General features: G+C 41.1%; 1 long non-coding RNA gene across 1 annotated transcript in view; it reads left to right on the top strand.

The window, feature by feature from the left end:
- The first annotated feature begins 1012 nt into the window (after window positions 1-1012).
- Window positions 1013-21973, top strand: part of LOC104685674 — a 46763-nt gene continuing 25802 nt past the window's right edge. The window contains exons 1-7 of the long non-coding RNA XR_005604326.1: window positions 1013-1245; window positions 1886-1975; window positions 10656-10901; window positions 12013-12233; window positions 15011-15088; window positions 16396-16505; window positions 17257-21694. This is a non-coding gene — a long non-coding RNA (uncharacterized LOC104685674). The remainder of the gene's footprint in view (window positions 1246-1885; window positions 1976-10655; window positions 10902-12012; window positions 12234-15010; window positions 15089-16395; window positions 16506-17256; window positions 21695-21973) is intronic.

The raw sequence follows: 21973 nt of genomic DNA, 5'->3' as shown, positions 1-21973 counted from the left end.
AGTATGGGAATGGAGCATAAGACTGAATTTCAACTTCTCTTGGTGCTGTTGCCACAAATTCTTCAGTACTTCCATATACTATATACCTATATTTCACTGCTGTGCTAGAGCCAGAACTTTTACATCGTGCTGCTGTATTCCAGAAACTCTTGCACCAATAGCACAATTTACAAGGGACATGCTCAAGTGATCTAGTGTGACTTCAACTATGCTGGTGCAAGAATTTGAATTCAGAGATTGAAAGCGCACATTCACAAAGAAAATTGTTGCGTTACCAACATTTGTTAACCAAAATATGATAACTAGCTTGGGGTAAGAGCTGTCCTCTGTGTTAAAAAGCCCATGTAGAGAAACTGGGTGAGCCCTGGGGTGAAAACTGCAAGTTGCTGAATGCAATGTTCAACACTATGGCTATGTTTTTAATTTACTTCAAATAAGAAGTCTTTTTGTCCTACCAAGTATGAGGTATTGAGATGTTTTGCAAATATTACATATTTGTTTCTGTTAATATGTTATTGGCTAGTTGGTGTTTTGACTAAAAGTAATTATTGTGAGAAACTTTAAAAATGAACTCTTTACAACTGATTATTTAATAATAATTAAAGAGAGTGAAGGAAACATTCTGTAGTTTCAGCAGTAAAACTGAAGAGTGTATCTCCTGAAATTCTCTAATCTTTCTGTTGCAAGAACTGAGGCAGGGAATTTATCTTAAGCAAGTGCTTTTGGAAAAACATCCTTGCTAGTAATTTCTTTTTTATTCACAGAATATGCAAAAGAAGGGATAAGTCCATGAAGAAAAAAAAAATTGCAACTGACTGCTAAAGGCGTTAATACGATGCTAACGAACCATAGCCTTTCCAAAGCATAGCTGGCAACGTTGCCACCCATCTGTGCCGAGTAGGATGTGCAAGCAGAAGTCAGGGCTGAAAACCCTCCACCTGTTTTCAGAAAGTAAGTGAGCACACACTGAAGTTACTCAGCGTATTCGCTCTGTCTTCAGCAGTCTGGGTGATGTTGTTACTACTACTTTTCTGCTGTCTCATATCTCCCACCACCATGTGCCAGCTGATAGGGGAACTGTGACATACCACACCCCCGTGGCCAGGAAGGGGGTCACATGGACTGGTCTCATCCAGAGCACTTTAAAGAAACTGATAAGCTCTATCTCATTTAACTTGGCCTTTGGAAGACGCTTGTGGAAATTTCTGCAAAGGAGGTGACATCAGTTGTTGTCACAGCTGCTGTGTAAGTCTGTAAGGCTGCGTCTGTTCAGTATCTGCCTGGGGTGTGTATGCGTGTGCAAGTAGATATTGTTCATAGATTGCATTTAAATCATAACCAGTCCACGTGAAGCTGGCAAGGACGTTCAGTTGTTCAGAATAGGTGCATTTCCATCGAGACTTGAGGCAAGGATGGAGTACATAAACTTAATAAAGCGCAAAGACGACCAGCTTTGGAGGGCTGGCGTGGACATTTGAAACAAGCCTTCTCCCTGGGGAATTCCAAGTGTTAGCATGTGGGACATACTCCAGCTGCTAGCTGCTCAGACTTAAAATAAACCAGGCAAAACCCCATATTCAGGCTCTACCAACACAGGCAAGCTGCTATTGCAAATGTTTCGTCTCCCTTTTTCTTCCAGTTGGGTCAGAATGACAACAAATATTTTTGAAAGGGCATTTAAACCCTTAGTATTTCACACAGCTTTCCTTGTGCTTCTCTGCAGTGACACGTTTCTCAACACAGTTGTAAATTTAGCAGAGAATCTGGTTTGTACAGGTTGAGACACTGTCCCAGGAAGGCTGGAATTAAAAAAACAGGGTGAGAAGGAGTATTTCTAGTTTGTGTGACAATGCCATTGCTACCAATACTGCTTTTCTAATCCTAGGTGCTTTAAAGATCTCAGCATGACTTCATTTACAGAAAACTATTCGCCTTGTTGAACTGTGGAGACCGTTTTTCTTAAAGAGAAACACATGTGAGTCAAGGGTGGTTGCTTCTTTCTTCTTTCTTAACATATTGAACAGGAAATAATTTAATGTGTCTGTGGAAGACTCCATAGCAGGATTTCAGGGAAAAGAAAGATGTCTGGGAGTTGTATGATTGTTTGACAACTAGAATATGAATAACTTTGAGGAGGTCTGAAAATAGACTACAGTGCTGTTTGCTTTGTCTTGTGGTTTGAAATTTACTTCAGGACTTTTTAAAAATTTTATTTTAATAACTTTCTGACTATAATTTATTTGTAAGGTACTGAGATACTTGGGAGGGGTGGGAAACAATCAACTTAATGCAATCTATGCAAATAATGTCTAATTTTTTTTTCAACAGTAACATGTGAAACTTCATTCATCAAGACTACTCAGCTTTTTGTGATAAAACCTGTTGTGCAACATAATACACAACATTTAGGAATTCAGTGCTCTTATTACTGTCAAAGCATAGATATTAAACTCTACCAATCAGCTTGAAAAATGTACAAGTGACTGACATGACCAACCTTCCTGTTTCTTTTCTTCCTTTAGACACAGACACACAAATTCCTGTTCAAACCAACAGGCTTATCCAGGATATATTTATAAGGGTGAACTTTGCCAGGCTTTGGTTAGTCATATACAGTGCTGGGAATATCTTTTGAAGGTATCCCGAACACTGTGACAGAAGTATTTGTCACTCAAACTATTTATAATTCTAGAGTTTGGAGGGCAGATAGAGGTTTATGCTTTTTCATATGAAATGGCAGCTCTTCCTTTGCACAAAAGGAATTGGCCATGCCTGTATGGACACGTCAGGCAGATCTGGACCATGCTGTTTTTGCTAAATGCCGTGTTTACACCCCGGACACACTTCTGGCCACTCGATTGACCTTTCTGTCTCACAGATGACCTTGTATCTCTGTGAATGTCAGCTTGTTGTCTGCTGGACCTCTAGTTTCTGTGAATGGTTGGAAGAGGTGAGTGCAGAATACCTCAAGAAACATGAAACTGTTGTCTAAGTAGCACCTCCATTAGAAAATCTTTAAGGGCTCTCAAGCTGAATAAGATTATGAGCTCTTGTATTAACCACAATTTCTTTTTTTTTTTGATGACATGCGAAACTATACTAAGGCCAGTCAGCCTCTGAGAAATAAGACTGATTAGCATCACAGGCTTTTTACTTTGTTTTCATAACCACGTCAATTAATTAGTTTTGAGGACTTCTTGGCAAAGCTTATGTGCAGGTTATCCTTCCCTCCTAGTCCTTCTTATGTCTCTTGAATTATTCTTAACTCCACGTTTCTGGGAGTCATGGGCAATGCATAGACACAACGCCTTCAGCAGGCACGCAAGGAATGTTATGAGGGTAGCAGGCTTCCCATTTCCCTGGTCACTCAGAAGATTTATGTGCCAGTATAATGAGAATGAATGATTAGCTGTTGTTCATTGACAGGGACCTTGTGGGTCTATCTATGCACAAGAGGTTTGGGGAGTTGATAACCTTTGTGCTTCAGGTTTTGTTTTGAATAGATAGAAGTGGAGAAAATAGTTATTGGTAGATGTAAAACTGGACAAATAAACTGAAGGGTATTAGCTAAGTTCTGGCAGTAGAGCTGAAAATCTGAGCTATTTATATAGCTGGAAACAGAGTTGGGGTATTTTCATTATTTTGGGACACAGCATAAACTTTTATAGAGTTATGGGATGCTCCTGCCTAGGATTTCAGTCTCTTCTATTTTCTAGGTCTCTGAGCACCAGCCAAGTATAAATGGAGGGGGCCTGTTTTGAACTCTGAAACTGAGAAGTTTCTAGGTCACTCTAAAGCTGCCCAGAGACAAGGCATGTTAAAGTATCTTTTTTGCCATTCAAAAGCAAGATAAAATGTCAGTAGACAGAACCACTATTACTACTATATAAGTTATTCACTTCAACACCTTTCTCATATCATATCAAGTTAATGACCATTTTGTGTGTCTGGTATACATCCAGAACCTCTGTTGTAAAGTCAAGGTTGTGTGAGATACCAGTTTGCATTAGTAAATGCTATAGGACACTATATTATTTTGACAATTATCATAAAGCTACATAAACCATACTTTTAAAGATTTTTTTTCTAAAGGATAAGAAGTAAAGATTAAATACTGAACTTTGATTTTCAAATATATTGCATATACCTCCCCCACCTTCGTATCAAAATAATAAATTCTTGTGAACCTGAAAGATAAGAGCCAGATTTTTTTTTGCTTTTATATACCTAAAATGTAGCAATCTTTAGAAGAAACCTTAGTATTATCTCTACTGCAACCACATTAATTCTAGAAGAAACTTCTGCCTTCTCTAGTATTTATGATTTCCTAATATCCACTTCTTGAAAGTTTTGGCTTTCTCAACTGTTCCAGCAGATTCATGTTATAAGCTTTTGAGGCTGATTTAAAGTTTCACCATGCATTTTTGCATTTTGATCAAGAATTCAAACCAGGACTTAAGGGCTTATGTCCTATTCAGAAGTTACCCATGTGCAAAAACATTTTTCTGAAACATATGGGAAAGAAATGGGTGCCTTTGCACACATGCCTGGAAGGTAATTGGAAATCACTGTGCTCCATTTTGCAAAAATAAGAACCACAAAACCCCCTCCTGGAATGGCACAAAGCACACACATTTCTCTCTGAAAGGCACAAACTCAGCCTTTTTACATATACCTACGATATAGTGGCTGGAAAGATATTTGGTAATGTTCCCTTAACAATAGTCACATCACCTTCCTCCTATCTGTGCTGGCTGTAGTGGAGACAGAGTGGTGTTTACCCCTGTGCTATTGTATAGCAACCCTGGGAGTTTGAGGCATAGCTGTGAGCAGTGCTTGGTGCTGGTGAGAGCCTCACATGTGCTGTGCACAGTATGGGCAGTGGTCCTTGGTGAGCTGGGTCTGCTGCAGACAGGAGGTGGGAGAAGCAGCCAGAACAGCCCTGTGTTAATGCATGGGGCAGGCCAGGGAAGAAAGAAGGGCATAAAACTGCTGCCCATCTTTCCTAGGTGTGTACCTGTGCCTAAATTATTTCATCCAGCCCTGAACTTGTAATGGAAAATCTTGCATGGCTACAACTTAGTATATCATAATCTGTGTTTGTGACTGAGTTGGCTTGAGTTAACAGTACCTTTAGAGATACACTGCTTGCAAAACATGCACCACTAGCCAGAGTATGCCTTTTATCAAAACGGGTTAGGAATATCCAGTGCTTCCCTACAGGCATGTCGCTACCTGTAGCTGAATTTAATAACACTTGATTATTGTAGTGTGGTTTTTACTGGCTTTTTTCCTTCATTCTCTTGAATCTATTTACTTAATTTTCCTACCATCAAGAGAAAAACACCACTATGAATACTTGCAAAAGCAGGGTCAGATGGTGAGGCTGGATTGAAAGAAGATATTTAGATTCTTCGGATGGTGCTCAAGAGAGCTGTGGGCTCAGCTATGCTACACAGCCAAGTACACTATAGAGATCCCTGAGCTAATGCCATGATCGGAAGCTCTGTTAGTGTTGTTCTGTTCTCCCTGGGCTAATTAACAGGGGTGCCTCTCAGCATACCTAATTAGCTCCGTTCCTGCAACATCCTCAGGGGCAGGGCTAATTAGTGTGGGTGCTTTGCTATACAGACAAGGCTGTATTGCCTCTGGGATCTAAGCTAGCATCCGTGCATGGCATTGCAATGCACCATGTAGAAAAGCCAGTTTCCTCAAAGCTACCTCAGGATCTCTAACAGCCCTCCGCTGTGTAGACTTGCCTGGTGCATTAATGAGACCCCAAAAGCTTATGCAGGGAGAAGGATAGCAACTTGGGATGTGGGCTAGAGGGTAACATTTTGGGACACAGATATTTCAGGATGAGTCCTAGATTCATTTGCTTTTACTTTACATCTACTTCTTACCTTCACCTCTACGCCTACTTCTTACCTTTACCTCTACAACTACTTCTTCCCTTTGGATTAAAAACACTGTTAAAAGTAATTACCAGCCGTGGTAGGGGCAAAAAAATAAGCCTATATTGAGACAAACGAAGTCTGAACCTGCTACCTTGCAGCTTGCTGGTTTTTGCTTTTAGATTGTCAGCTAAACTTCTAGCTGCTAAAAGATAGTTATGAACTAATGAGCTGAAGCATTTTTAAAGCCTATTTCCCTATTGCTCTGGTCAAGTAATAATAATAAGTATTCTTTATGGTTTTACAGGCCCTGCTCTCTCTAATCTGTAAATGCTTTGCAAGCATGAGTAAGCACTGCTTCATCTGAGCCCATGATAAGGTGATATAATGATTTCCATAGTATGAGCAGTAAACCTGAGATCTGAAGACCAGCCAAAAGTAACTTGCATTTATTAGAAAGAACATGTCCTCCCTGGTTTAACTTATTCTTGCACCGTGCTCCTCAGAATTTCCTTGTACAGACATTTTTCTTATCAGCACTATTTTAACTCACTGATATCTATTGATTACAGGTTCAGTTTAACTGAGCTGACTTGAAACTGTTGCATTGCACTGTATGAGAATTGCAGAAAGGTGACTTATTATTCACAAAGGGGCTGTACACTGTAGAGGGCTGATAAACAAAAGATCCACTGTTTCTGTCTTCTGCTCACAGGATCAGTAGCAACAGGCTGCGCTGATACCTTCCCGGATAGCTTAGCCTTGCTCAGAAAACAGTGCCATTTGTGGCTGAAAATTTTAGCCTCTTTGTGGAGTCCTCAGGGGCTCAGAACCTCCCAGGAGGTCAGTGGGAGACTCTTCCCAGTAAGTGGAAAAGATCTGTCAGAGACGGCCTAACATGCCTCTTAATCTTGTTTCACTTTATTCTCGTCATTCTAAAAACCTCAGAGACACATAACATACAGCTATCCAATTTTCTCTCCTTCCCACAAAGAAAGCCTGTGGCTACACCTGCATCATATCTGAGCTGATCTTGGGAGTGGTCTGCAGTGCTCGCTGTGTCTTTGCTGTGCAGCGTTCTTGCTGCCTATTAGCTCAACCTCCTCTGGCAAATGATGGTGATGCCCATTTGTGAAAGACTCATTCTTTACTGGGAGAACAGAGTGGGATACATGGAAGTGACCTGGCCAGGGAAAGGGAAGTGGCTGCAAGAGTTCCTTTGTAGCCATCTATGCTTGACGTGCACAGATCAGCCAAGAATGCATACCACCAGGTAAAAAAAATCTAGACAATCCCTAGCCACGTCTTTAAATTCAGCCTCAAGGATGGCCTCTGCTTCTCTCCCTTCCAATAGGGAGAAGTACTGTTGAGAGACACTGAGCCTTTGCAGCATTTCTCTAGAAATGCAGGTAGGAGAGGTGCCTCTTGCAGCTAAATCACCCTGTGGCTGGTTCCACATCCACCTGCCAAATCCCGCTGTGGTGCAAAAGTGGCCCATCCTCCTGACCTTCCTGCTTGGATCAGTTGTAGTTAGGTACGTCTGACTTTTCAAACAAGAGCAAGACCTCCTAGTTAGAGCTCTGTACAGCCCTGTCTCCATAGAAATGACTTCTGGCTTTAATGGATGGTTGGATGCCATTAGTGAACTGCATTATTTACATGTATGGATCCTCCTTCACGGAAATCCCAGAAACATTCCTGCTTGAGCAATGTGCAAAGAAATCTGGGATTAAAAAAATAGGCCTCCTGAGCAGAGAGCAACAAGAGACAAAGAGATGTGTGTCTCAGCAAGACTTCCACAGAGAAGCCTCAACATGTGTGCAAGGTGAAAAAGAATAACAGGATGGCGTCAGCGCTGGCTGGCAATGGGCAAGGGAGGGCCCTTTTCATCACAGCCTGGCCGAGAAACACACGGCTTCGGCAGAGAGGGGAAGTACAGATCCTGACTTCAGAAATATAAATCCTCTTTTAATAAGTGACTGAAACTGTAGGAGTTCCTAAAGAAAGACAGCTTTCCTGCTCCTTGTGTCTTTAACTCTTTCCGTACCTGATGGTATGTAGCTATTGCTTTCACTTTCCTGCTTTACTCTCCTGTGCATTTTGGGGAAAGTGAGCGAGCTGTGTTACCTAACACAAAGGGGGCTCCAAAAGGTCAAAAATCAAGGACAAGACCTGCACCAGAAATAACTGTAAGCCAGGGCAGTTGTAGAGTGTCCAGTTGGTGCATGATCCCATGGGGTCCACAGAGTAGGGCTTTTAAAGGAAAAGGTGACCATGTTCTTATTGAAGGTAATTTTTTTCTTTTTTTTTTTTTTTCCTTGAGGCTTAGGTTCCAGTAACAGATACATCTTGCCTATTTTGAGAAATGCATTTAGTCACCTAAGCCCCGTTTATAGTCAATGAGGCTAAATAGGCGTGTCTAGAGGACAATTAATCCCATGTGTGTTACTTTGGAGAGGTGGGGGTGGTGATGGTAAAAATAAGTGCCCCTAGGAAGGGTCTGCCTGCTCCAGCTGACCACACAGGGAGGCCATAGAACTTTCTGGGGCTGTTTTTTGTCTGGCAAAAATTTGAGTATTGCAGTGCTGCCTGTGGTTTTGATTTGGCTGAAGCAAGGAAGTGCTGGAAAACACAAGAAAGAGATTGAAGCCCTGAACGTTAACCAGGCGTCACAAAGGTGTCGGCAAGGGTCCGCATCTCTGAATAAAGAATGCAGATTAAGGAAACACTCATAAATCTAATATGCTTGTACTTGAACAATTGCTAGCAGGACCTGAACATGAGATAGGAAATCAGTATTTGCATACTGCTTTTGGTCTGTTACTGTTGAAATTGTGATCAGGTTTAGAAGCTATAACAATTTATGGAGAATACGAAAATTATTTTGCAGCACAGATAAAACATAATCACCTAGTGCCATAATGCAAAATTTTCCACTCCAGTCCTTATGTTTTATACTGATATCTGCAATTCACCACTTTAAAGAAAACAAATAGTTTTTTATTTACTTTGTGCAACAAAAGTCAAGGCTAGTTTTCATAGGAATATTTAATTTTAATATTGAGATAAGAGTGACCAACCCAGATTCTGGTAGACAATTTTATCAGTGCAGTCAAACATATAAATCTTGTTTCAATGACACTTGCCCTGAATAAAAAGCAGGTATGCTAGCACAGACGAGAGATTTCCCAGTCTAATGCATCCCAGATGATTCTAGTCTGGGCATATCTGTGCAATCTGAGACTGGCAACTGTGCCTTGCTCTCTGCTGCTTTTGTTGGAGCCAGTGGCCAGACGAGGTGCTCAACACCCGGCAAGGCTGAGTCTGCTGGGCTCTGGGATGGTGCAGAATTCTGCTGAAAAGAGAAAGACTCGTGAGAACAGCTCGATTCTGTGCTTTTTCCACCAGTGGCTAATTTTAGCAAAACTGTCCTTAGCACGTGTGTGTGGGAGGGCAGACATTTCCTTCTTTACATGACCTTTGTATAAAACCAAATCCAGAGCAGTGATTTTTCTCTCCCTCCCCTCTTTTCCAATTTCTGGAGACTCACTGACGGGGAAAAAAAAGAAAAAAAAAAAAAACTTACAGAAATCTGTGGTTTGTGTGAAGGACCAAATTTAAATAGGAAGCAAGTTAGCAGAAAGTTTCGTGCGGCAACTTGAAACTATAGCAAAACATTTGGTTTAATGTCCCAGAGCTGTTTTCCTGCTGTTCTGTTCATAACTTGATTTATGAGTTTATGTGTGCCTAACAGGTAGAACTCTGGGCTGGGACATATATTTTTGTTCAGGATACAAATCCTTCCTGTGCCCTCTCTGCTTCTCCTGCTCCCCATGGCAGCAGAAAAATTAGGGCATGTGTTGTAAAGGTGCTGTTTTCTTCCCCTGCCCATTGTGCTGGCTGAATGACTCATAAACCAAACATTGATAATATCAGTTGACAGTTATTTAAACCTGAGGTTTCAGGTTAAGGAGTAACAATGAATGCAAATATAGCTGCTGAGAGGCTGTTTGCAGTACACGCACTTTTGTGTTAGATCTTGAGAATTTTTAAGTGTTGTCACACAAAGTTCTATAAAGCAAAATTAGAAGATGATATAGGGAGTCCATGTTAAGGTGTCTGTGATGCTGTTGAGGTGTACCTGCTTCTCAGGTACCCCCCAAAAACCTGCAGCTCATCCCTGAGCTCAACAGAGTGAAGACCTCTAGTTTTCCTTGCAAGCACTTCTTGTTTGTAACCGGATTGCTGGTCACTTGTGACTGCCTCCTGAAAAAGGCAGGTATAGCATGCTAGTTTAAAAAGACATCAGTGCTGTGTAAGTACCAGTAATAAGTTAAGCTGTGCCTGGGAATGTCCCCATTTGGGCCATGCTCTTCTCTGCCCTAGCCCTTTAGAGCATTCCATGGAGCTTGGTCATTGCAGAGGCCACTCCAACAGGCAGGCTGCACACAGCCACCCACTTCCACCAGCTGAAGGAGGTAGCTAACGCAGGCATGGGCCATTTGCAGGAGAGTTCCCAGATATGGCCACAGGCAGATTTCATAGTCTCATTCCTTCAACACAGCTATATGAACTATGATGCTGTCAGAGGTGTTCGAATTTAGAAAATCTGCTTATTCTGTTAGGCAGAAAAGTATCCGCTTGCTCCTTGCACAGATTTTTCTCAGTGTGGATGGACAGGTGGCTTGAGGTGTTTGTTGTTTGGTTTTTTTGAGGGTTTTTTTTGGCATCTAATTCTATTCCACATCTTCTTTCCTGTAGAGAGAAGAGAGTTGCCTTGATGTTGCTGAGTTATCTCTTTCTGGTCTTACTGCTATTAACTGACACAGATGCCTGGGTGAGAAAACTCTTGCTGAGCCAAGACTGAAGCAGTGAAACACCAGGGAATATACAAAGCCAGCCAGCAGCAGGCAGGAACCCTCTCAGTTCTTGTCCTTTCCTTTAGTGGCAACAGGAAATGGAAGAGTCTCTGGGATACATCCTCACTTTTCCTCTTCTTACCTTTAGGTCAGTGTATCTTTTTCCAGCAGTCGTTTACCCCTAAGCCCTTCCTTGCAACCAGAAATTTAAATATGCATATTTTTTCTAGGGAAACATGAGAAATTATAATTTATATTTTAGTAATATAGGCAGCAAGACTGCTTAATTTAAATATTGAAATAGGGTTTTTTTTACATTTGCTTTCTGGTTTGTGGAGGTTTTGTCCTCCTAGAAAATCAATCAAAAATATTCACATTAAAAATGCCATTCTGGGGAAGGGAAAAAAGTGAGATTCTGCTTAGGCAGTCTGTAGGTGCTTTAATAATAGATGGATTACTGCATTCACATCATCCTTTGCTAGTGATTTTTGACTCATTTTTCTTGTTTTGGGTGAAAGGTGGATTTGGGATTTTTTTTTTTTTTTGGGGGTGGGGAGGGAATTCTAGTCAGAAGTGTGGGATGACTGGGATTACATTGAGAGGAATGGTTGGGTCTTCTGCCTTTAGACCTTCTCCCAGGCTGCGATTTGCTTGCCTATCACTTGACAGCACTGATTTCATTGTATTAGCTACATTGCACTGAATTGTGCACTCATTTAGGAACAGAGAGACTTTGATCACACTGACATGGATGACCTTTAAGCTTAGTCTTTACTGGGGTTATTAAATTGAACTGCTTAAAGTCCTGGAGACATTTGTAAACAAGGCATGTAAACACATTGAATAGTCCTAGAACAATTTAGAAATAGAATAATTAGTGTTTGGAGTAGCATACTCTCAGTACATTTACAATTCAGTGTTTGAAACCAAGCTAATTAAGTTCCAAACTGGACACAAGAATTAATTTCAATCACCTAATCTCCCATTATGTGTTCACAGTTCATCAGAGGACTCATGAAAAATTCATAAATTCCAGGAATAGGAAATTCTCAGAAAAAAGCTGCAGTTGAACATTGGAAACTGTCAGACAAAACTTAAACTTTATCAGGTCTTGTTTATACAAGTCCAGTTCAGCTGATTCAATTACAAAATATTTATTTCTGTTGTGTGAGCATGACCCAACTGAGATATGAAACTGGAGTTATTTTTCTGAAACCCCATCACAGTGTACTTCACAGCTGTGTCTTTTTATCTTCTAGTGTTGTTTTGGACAATAATATAATAGAAACCATACAGGCCTCCATCTCTGGTTGCTAGCTGTATCACAGCAGTGTCTGTGAAGTGACACAGAGTCCTGAGTGCAGCTCAATCTCCTGACTTCCTCCATGTTACCTCCCTTACATTATGTCCTGAACATGAGCCAGCAGCCAGGAGGGCCAAGTGTCTCCTGGGGAGCATCAGGCACAGCATCACCCATACGGTAAGGGAGGGGATTGTCCAGCTCTGCTCTGCGCTGGGGCAGCCTCACCTCGAGTGCTGGGGGCAGTTTTGGTCACTGCAGTATGAAAAAGACGTTAAATTATTAGGGAGTGTCCAAAGGAGGGACAAAAGTATGGTGAAAGTCCTTGAGGGGAAGCCATATGAGGAATGTCTGAGGTCACTTGGTCTGTTCAGCCTGGAGAAGAGGAGATTGAGGAGCCACTGCAGTTACAACTTCCTCATGAGGGGAAGGGGGGGGGGCAGGCACTGATCTCTTCTCTGTGGTGACCAGTGACAGGACTCAAGGAAACGGCGCCAAGTTGTGTCAGGGGAGGTTTATGTTGAATACCAGGAAAAAAATTTTCACCCAGAGAGTGATTGGGCACTACTTTCCCCAAGGAAAGCAGTCACAGCACCAGCCTGACAGAGTTCAAGAAGTGTTTGGACAATGCTTTCAGACACATTATGTGATTCTTGGGGCGTCCTGTGCAGGGTCAGGAATTGGATTTGATCATCCAGATGGGTTCCTTTGAACTTGGCTTATTCTATTATTCTGTGATTCTGTTCACAGTATTTTCAGGTGTTTTTCCAGAAACTGTTCTTGCTTGTATTACCTTGCAGAAAATAAAAAGCCACAACACTGGAAAGTAGAAAAAATCTTCATGAAAGTTCACTGCACCTTCTTTGAATGATGGAATACTTTGTTTTTTTTAAAAGCTTGCAAGGAAAACCCCTTCCCAAAGACTTCATAAAACTTTGTAATCCTCAGTCCGTATAATGACAGATAGAGGAGAAAAACACTTTAATGACCAGGAGGTCATGAAAATTACTTATCCAACTAAAGATCAATTGGATGAGGTCTGTTACCCAGGATAAGTGATAAGAAAAAGGTGCTCAGTACAAGTGCTTTGAACAAGTTAAGTTATGTCTTCTTCCCCCTGCAGCATCAAATAGTTATGGTGTAACCGTGGCTTCCTCCTCCAAAGCGTTTTGTTCTGGTTTTGTGCAGTCTGAATTTCATAGGCAATTCTCTCTCAGTGGTGGGAAGGAAACTGTTTGTGAAACTTATGTTTACTTCATAGGAGTCAAAGTTGTGTACAAAATTTTGGTCTGTTTTGTGAGGCAGTGGCAGCAGCTGGAAGTGTAAATAGTATTTTTATACCGGATTGTTGTGATGCTGAGTAAGTGGGTCCAGATAAAAGGATTTCCCCAAACTGGGACATATTTACTCCCAAGAATTGTAAAAACACAATAATAATTTTCTATTCATGTACAACCTAGCATTGAAATACAGGAAAAGAGCAGAAGGAGTCAAGATGGAGTGGGAGAGTTCAATGGTTATGTCTGGTTTGACAGATGTTACATCATCTCGTAAGCCTGGTTTCTAAATGAAAGGAAACTTTGGATAAACAACTGATGATATCTAAATTTTCATTAATCTTGCACATTAATCTATATTTCTGTGCCTCTGTTGCAACTACCTTTGCATGCTCCTCTAAAATATGTCTACTGTCTCCTTTTCAAGGGTTCTTTCTAACAGAAATGCCCTGAAGAAGTGAGTCAGTAAAATATTTACCAAAACTTCCCTAAATACCAACCATCTCATGGTGGGTAAATTACTGATGTAAATCAGTGGGACTGATGATAACTTGCTTTATTTCATTATTTCAAACTTTTTCTTCACATTTTATTACTGTTCATTTGGAATCAGGTTATAAAACCTTTCTAGCAAGCCTGTCATGTGATTTTTCTGTGCAATCAGTAATTAGTGATGCTGATATCTGAAGCAAAGGTTTCAAATTCTTTAGTATTTTCTAATAATATTTAGTACTAAATTTTTGGTTGGTGTTTCCTGCAAGTAAGATGCTGCCATTTATTGCATTTACTACTACATGTTGCAAGTCACACAGAGCTTGGATCTGTTTGCTAGCAAATAATATTGTCACCAGGATTGTTCTTTTTCATTATTCCAGGTTTTGGAAGGGACAGGTCTTCCTATGTGGCTTTGAACCATTTAAGTCAGTTTTGTTATTTTTGTTGAAGGCCACTCCTGGAAAGCTTTCTGTTTGTTCTCCTGTCTTGGCTAGCGGGGATGTCAAAACAGGGGTGCAGCTGTTCATATGTATAAATGGGAAAAAAAATTTCATTTTGAACTCAGCTAAATCCCTTCAAAGACTGCTACTTCTCTGCTGAACCAGCATATTGCATGAGCAGTAGGCTTTGCCCAGGAATGGGTAGGACTTCCAAGTTAGTGCTAGGGTTAGATATTGCGGTAGTGTGGGAGCAGACTCAGAGAACACTCTGGACAGGCTCTGGCCATGTCCACTGGAGCAGCTCCTTTTTCTGCTCTGGAAGGTGGGGCAGTTGAGGAGAAGAAGGAAAGAGCACATGTTCAAGGAGAAAACAGGAGGAGATGAGTAGCACATGACAGAACAGAACTTGGCACAGTAACAGAAATGTGAACCACAAGAATCTGCCAATGTTGGTTGTGTGGGTGGGAGCTCAGGTGCAGGTGCAGTGTCCATTCTCTACAAGGGACTGACATACAATTGCCCATTATAGTTAAAACAGAAAGGGAAGTGTAACTTGCCCAAATAAGGGCTAAAAGGACTCTGCAAGTGAGGAGTCAGGTGGGCAAAGGTAATCATGATGAAAAATTGATCAGGGACATATTGGGATACTAGTAAAGCAGAGTGTTACATAGCAAAAGAATGCCATGAAAAACACTAGAAAGAGTGTAGTTTTAATAACAGAATATAACTGCATTATGTTTTGCAGATGTCTGCTGGAGTATTTACTCTCCCACCTGCAAGATTTGCCACCAACATAAAATCTGAGAAGATATGAAAAGATGCTGTCAGTAAATATTCTTTTTAGCAAAATAAGACTAATACCAATTTATTTATCTCTAAAGTAGTGTCCAAAATGTATTTGGTGTGTGAAAGGTCTGAGATATCCCCAGTGTGCATTTTACAACATTGAGTACCAGCCAAATCGTATTATGTTGGTGGGGTGATTTCTGTTGTCTTCAGTCAGATTTCTCTAGGAATGCACCTCATCATATTCTCTCATAACATTTAATGTTAGCTTTTAAGATCAGCTCCAGTATCATGGCCTGACAAATGACACGAATCAAGTCCTTATCCACCAATTTGTAAATATTCAGACATCAATACTGAATTTTGACCATTTTTTCTATCCTCTCATATCACCCACGGGAATGCCAAGTAACTTTATATCATGACTGCAAATGATGTAGTTTGTTTCTAATGGTTCTTCAAGACTGTGAAATGATTTATTAAGACAGGATCTGTGTCAGAGAGATTACAGATCAGAAGTATTCTGATTAAAATATTTGGCAGTCTGTGTTTGCTTTAAGATATGTTAAGAGACTAAAAGAATGATCTAGAAAAAAAGAAGTTACTGTAATGAGTAAAATATTTTTCTCTTAAGTGTTTCTAAGAGCTTTTTCTAAATTATACATTTCACCTCTTCAAAGAACTAAGGAATTACATAAACATCTGCATATTTTCCCTTGCAGAAAATCCTACAGTAATGCCAAATGAATTCCAAATAAATCCTTCCTGTTTTTCTGTCTCACTGTGTATCAAGGTGATAGCTAGCATGCTATCCAGATCATTGCTTCAACCAGATAGTTTATTTTCTGGGTAGTTTATATCTGTCATGAAATTGAAACTGCAGCAAAAATTTATAATCTAGATGTAAATTACTGGTCTTTGAAAAATTATTACAGTTCCCCCTAACCTAGTATGTATCATTTTTTCAAGTCTCACAAACCCACCTACATTTAGGTGTCATGAAGGCCACCTAAATTAATACAAGGCTCTGAGTTATCTCAAGGTATTTACAGAAGTGTACCTAAACTTGTGTTGCCTAGATTCAATGCAACAAACTTTGGAGCATGTGGTCACGGTTAAAAAGACTTCTGCAGTTCATCAAGAAGCCAAGGCTTTGACCATGTGTCCTCAGGTGACTGGTTAGGTCATATTTGTACACCTCTACAGAAAAATAATAGGTTTGTATGGAGAAGTGTGTAAATATTAGGTGTCGTGGTTATTATTTATCTTTTTGCAACTGACATAATCTGTTTAACTGTTGAATGTATTTATTGGTCACTAAATCTGCGGTCCCCTCTTCTGCAGGGTCTGAGGACCTTACATTTCCTAAGAAGGAGGAACTCTGTACTGTCCCCATTTAATGGGAAGGACTTGGATGCTGCACTAAGACTTATCTCTTCACCTCTCACGAGCAGGTATGCTGACCTTTGCCACACAGGGCTGTGCTATGGCCTGCAGGGAGGGTCCCCATGCTGTGCCCTTATGTAGCACGGCTGCATGGTACACGAACTGCTCATGGGCACATGAGGGGCACTGGGTTTTCTGAGGGGAAGCTTCTGTGGGGATGCTTTGGCCCCTCCATCTTCTCTCCTAAGGAGCTCAATACACTAAACCCAGAATTAATCTGGACATCCACCACACCTAGGGAGGAGAGTGTGCCGTGTCATGCAAGACACAAAACTGGGTTTTGTTCAGGCATGCAGCAAGGCTGGGACAGTGCAGGTCTTTGCAAGCTGTCTATCCCTGTTGGCTCAGAGGGGATAGCATTCCTCCTTCCCAGCTGCTGGTGGCTCCAAGGAGTGACACTCTTGCCAGTGCCCCCCACACCCTCATGTTGCCCTGGGCTGGCTTCCTCTGGAAGGTACCACTGGGCTATCTGCAGCCATTGGGCTTGCCTTCTGAAATGAGGCATTTCTCCTCCATCTCAACAGACCTTGATTTAATTTGGGTGGTGAATGTTTACAGATTACACCCTCTACTTAATAATGCCTCTGTGACAGCTGTTTTGTCCAGCTATCATCGTGGTGTAAATGTTTTTAACCAAAGAGCCTTGGATACCTACTGACATGGTAAACTTTCTCATGTGTTTGCCAATTTGCTCTTTATTTGTCTAGGAAACTAGCTGAATTCATAATGTATATTTTTTTCTCTCTAATTCTGTTTCAGATTAATGTTTAATCCACTACTTGAAGCAGTTTTCTCATTCTCGTCTCTGTACTAAACTGAAAGAAATGGAACTAAGATCCTGTAGCTTGAATTCGCTGAGCTTTTGTTTTGAGGTTGAACAGTGAATCTTAGAAAGCTTGTTTTTCATTTGTCCTGAAACCTTGCCCCTCCTGCCTCCTGCTTTTCATGCCAATAAAAGGTAACCAGAGACAGCTGGGGGTTCTCTTTCTGCCTCCCTGGAATGGGAGTGTCTTCTGAATGCCTCTTTCATGTACCTGCACAAACCCTGCTCTGCTAAACCGCTACGACTGAGGTTCCCAAAGGTTGAATAGGTTTTCATTGCCTGCATTTCTGGTCTGAAGCAGACTGAGAGAAATGAGTGTTAAGTAAACGCAGTGGCAGCCCTGCCAGCGTCAGCATTCCAGCCTGCAGTGATGCTCCAGACCAGGACACTGCTGGCACAGACTTCTGCACATCCAGCTGTCAGGGGGTTGTTTTACTTGCTCACAGTTGAAAAGAAGAGGGATGCAAGGCAAAGCAAAGAGTGGCAAGTCTAGTTTTTATGAGGCTGTTTATTTTTTCTGTAACAAGTGCGTGGTGCCTTATGGATGTTGAATGGGAATTTAATACACTGATAAAGTAAAATTGTAAACTTACCAAGTCTGTTTTCAGCTGCCTTTGTTCTGCACCTCTAAGCATCTGCAGAAAACATGTTCAACAGCACTCAGACACTTCTGTGAATTTATATATGATCTTATTCAGCACCTTCTGTAGAGATCCAATCACTTTGCTGCAGCTGATTGAAGTTAATAGAAAATGAAGGTGCATGTCTGTCTTTCCATACCAGGCCTTTTGTGTGTGAAGTCAGTGCTCACAGGTTTTAAGTGAAAGCAGAGGTTTATTTTCAGTTTTATGTCATGAGCATTTTACACATTCTATGTTGCAGTTTAAAGATCAAGATTTAGGAAGTACTAATATTTGACAACAGAGGGTTGTGTATCTGGTGATTTCTGGTGTGTAGCAGGGCAAATTTCAAACACCCTAACATCCAGCTAACAGTGGAATTTACACATGGAAGTATTGTGCATTCATAACTTACTAATAACAATGTCGGGGTATTGTCTGTTGTAGCAGGCAAAAGAACCTGCACTGCATGAATTAGGGCTTTGTTTGCACAAACACCTAGGCATTGTGTAGGCAGGAAAATTTTCCCCTTCTACCAAAATAACCTTATCCCTTTACCACACGTAGCACTCATCAATTCAAGGCCTTCCCATGTAAAGACAGTTTTATTCAGGAGTGAGAATGTGTGCTCAAGTAGTATCTTGCAGTAAATATAGCATGGCTTATGCAGATCCTTCTACCTTACCTTCTTCCAGTTGCTGTTCCATGACCTAGAGAGGTTACTCCTGTCCCAGCTGCTTGTTCAAGGTTCACGGTGATGCCATCCCCATAGCTCTGTCATGTAGCTGAAGTACTCCCCTTCCTGTTTTGCTTCCCCTGAGCTGGTGGCTGTAGATGCAATGAGGGCATCTTGAGACATGTCAGGATTATCCAGTTAGGGTGCCTAACATGGATGTACTAATGATGGCCAGGGTAGCGCAGTGGTGATGTTAGTGTTGACTTCTCAGCCTAATATGTATTGTATTAGGAAGAAGATGACAGGTTAAAAGGATTGTCAGTATAGATGCAACTGTAGAAGTATTAATGCAGTGCATATATTGCTTTGCAGCAGTCCTGTGTCACCCATGACCTGTGGCAGACACAGTGGGCAGGCATGCAGAGATGTCCTGCAGTGGAGGTGGGCAGGAGGGCTGGTTGGGCAGAGAGACAGCAGGTGTGTGGCAAACAGCACCACCAAATCCAGCCAGGCATCTCCATCATGCCCTGCAGCACCATGACTTCTGTGACTCAGAGTTCAGCTGCACGTCAGCATGATTCTGGATGCTCAGAAACATAAGCTAGAGTAGAATAACTTGCCCTTGTAATGTCCAGCATTAGTTCTTAGAGCATCTGAAGTAATGGTTACAAAAATGTGTGTGTAGAGCTGCTAGTCTTCAACTGCTGGTCCTGGAGGAAAATTCACATGCAGAGTTCAGAGTGACCACTGATGTAGAATGCAGCAGCTTCTTGGAAATGGGATGTAAAATATCTTTAGAGGGACAGCTTCTCTGTATACTCAGAACCAGGCCTAATACACCTTGGATTTAAGGTAATGGCAACTATAATTTCCTGAAGATGAAGACCCTTTTCCTCTTTCCCCTTTTTTATTTTTGCAAGTATATGCTACAGCATCATTAGGAAGTTTTGTTTTTTTTCTTTTTTTTTTTTTTTTTTTTTTTCACTCCTGATCGATGATGCAGTGTTACTTGATTAGTCATTACTTTTAGTTTTGTATGTAGCTGTTTGTCAGTTTATTGAAATGAACTGCCATCCGGGCACCCTGATCAAAGCAAAAAGCATGAAATCCCACGTGTTGCACTTTTGAGAGCAACAACAATGAATCTAACCTTTCACCCTTGACTTTCTTTTAACCCTAATTTTGAAAGACAGTAGCAAACAATTCAGCTAACTTCTTAAGTAAAAGAATATTCAAACTAGCTCGTTTGTAATGCAGTGCTCTTTTCAAGTGAATGGAAGGTCTTGGAGTAATGCATACAAATACAGAGGCTGGGTAAGTTCATTACTTTGGAGTTTCTGGTGTAGTAATAGCAGTGAAATGGTTAAAAGGCTGACTTTAAAGTGGTCACAATTAGGCTTCAAAGTTAACACCCCACCCCACTGAGATGAATGGGAGCAGTTGACATTTCTTAGTGCTATTGTTTCAGTCTGGCTTGCTATAGCTTCTAAAATAAGACAACAGTACATCTGTTTACATTCTGCTTCCGCAAACCCAGATGGGCTAGAAACTTCATTGTTTTTTAAGTGGAAGCTTGGATTCTGGAGAGTACAGCAATATCCACAGGGTATCTGTAGGAAGAAGAGCTGAAAGCCGCCTTAATCACAGACATATCCCCCTCCTCTGTAAACATCTATTGTCCCAGGACAAATCTGTAAACCACGGGGGAAAAATAAAGTAATATATATTTGAAGTACTTTTTACTTACAACATGACATGCACACAATAACTTCTCATCAAGCCCCCAGCATGCAAATATTCATAAATGTATGTGGTGTTTTGAACTTTTTTCTCTTTTAATAGCTTGTAGAAGATAAAGGTCCTGCTTTTGCTGAATGTGGTAGCTTCTCTTAAGCCTCTTCCTAACAGAAAATTCTTGTCTCTAGAGAAGCTGGAGTTACACCCAGGAGAGTTTGAGACCAGGTGTTACTTTGTGTGCACATGGGTAGAATCCTTTAATTTACTTCTGAGAGTGATACAAGAAGAAGTAAGATTTTTTGAGAGGAGCATCTTGCATTTTTCTGATACTATCATATGGCAGCTACATTAGCTGGAGTAAGACCTTAGGAGCTGGAATGGTTTAATAAAGGTGCAAGTGGGGCCAGAATTTGGAGCAGATGGTCTCTATTTCCCCATGCGTCAGTTTGTGTAGGGAGTACACAGTGTCCTCTCAGACTTTTGTTGAGGGGTCTGCACAGTGGCAAACTGCCCTCAGTAGCAGCCAGAACCCTGTGAGAGCTTCTCTGATAAAAGAACCCATTAGATATGCTTAGGCTGTAGATTGAAGCCAGCTGTGAATCTGTCGGAAAGATTTTCCTCATTGTGCTTTCATCAGGGTGGAAAGTTTGTGGCTTGTTTTGCATATATATGTATTTTGGGCTTCATTGCTGTGACTTTGCAAGTCCTAGAGCCTGCCAGTGATAAGAGCTCTCATGCATACAGGCTCCTTTTGTATGTTGGCACTCAGAGACCCTGCCTTCCTTTTGCCCATGGACAACACAGCTTGTGCATTGGAAGTGCCATTGTGGGCTCTCCCAAATGGTGTCTCCCAGATTTCAACCCTGGGTGAGTTGGATGGTGAAGGCAGGCATGCAATCTGTGGTTTGGGCTCATGAAACTTGTTTCCTGCCCAACTTCAAGCTGCATTTTCATCTGACTACAAAATACAGTGGCTCTGAGCCTCGATAGGCCTCCAGGTTGTCTGAGACAACTGTGGGCATTTCAAGAGTGTAAACTCTTTCCTCTCTTGTTCTTCTCCTCAGCTCCTGTGTTATGAGGAAGTGTGCAGCAATCTGGTCTGGATGAAGAAAATACCTGAGAAAACCCAAGAGGAATATTTGCTGTGAAAATTTCTCTCATGAGATTGTTTTAACTTTCTATTAAAAAACTGCTTTAAAAATAAAATAATGTTAAATCATGCTGGGAAAACCAATTTCAATGTGATAAAACTCCTACAGTGTGATGCAAGAACCACTCAATTCAACTGCAAGAGGAAGGGCATATTATTTAATCAAGCAGAGGGCTAGAGAACAGCATCAAGTATGCATTTGTTATATTTGTTTCCATTTTTTCTAGTCCATTTCTGAGTGTGGATTTCCTCACTATTACACAGACTTGAATTGCATCTTGTGCATCTTGTGGAAGAAGATAGGTACCCTAAAAGACCTTTCAAATATAGTTAAAATAACTTCAGCAGGGCTACAGTAGGTCAGTGGCAGACAAAGAAGTTAGGGGATGTTTTGCCAGTTCTGTATATTTTAATTAGCAAACTAGCCTGCCTCCCTCTATTACAACAGCATTGTGATACCTAAATATTCA

The sequence above is a fragment of the Corvus cornix genome, chromosome 3 (assembly GCF_000738735.6).
Source record: "Corvus cornix cornix isolate S_Up_H32 chromosome 3, ASM73873v5, whole genome shotgun sequence".
Classification (NCBI taxonomy): Eukaryota; Metazoa; Chordata; class Aves; order Passeriformes; family Corvidae; genus Corvus; species Corvus cornix.
Note: the sequence above shows the minus strand (reverse complement) of the source record. Positions and strands in the feature narration are given on the sequence as shown.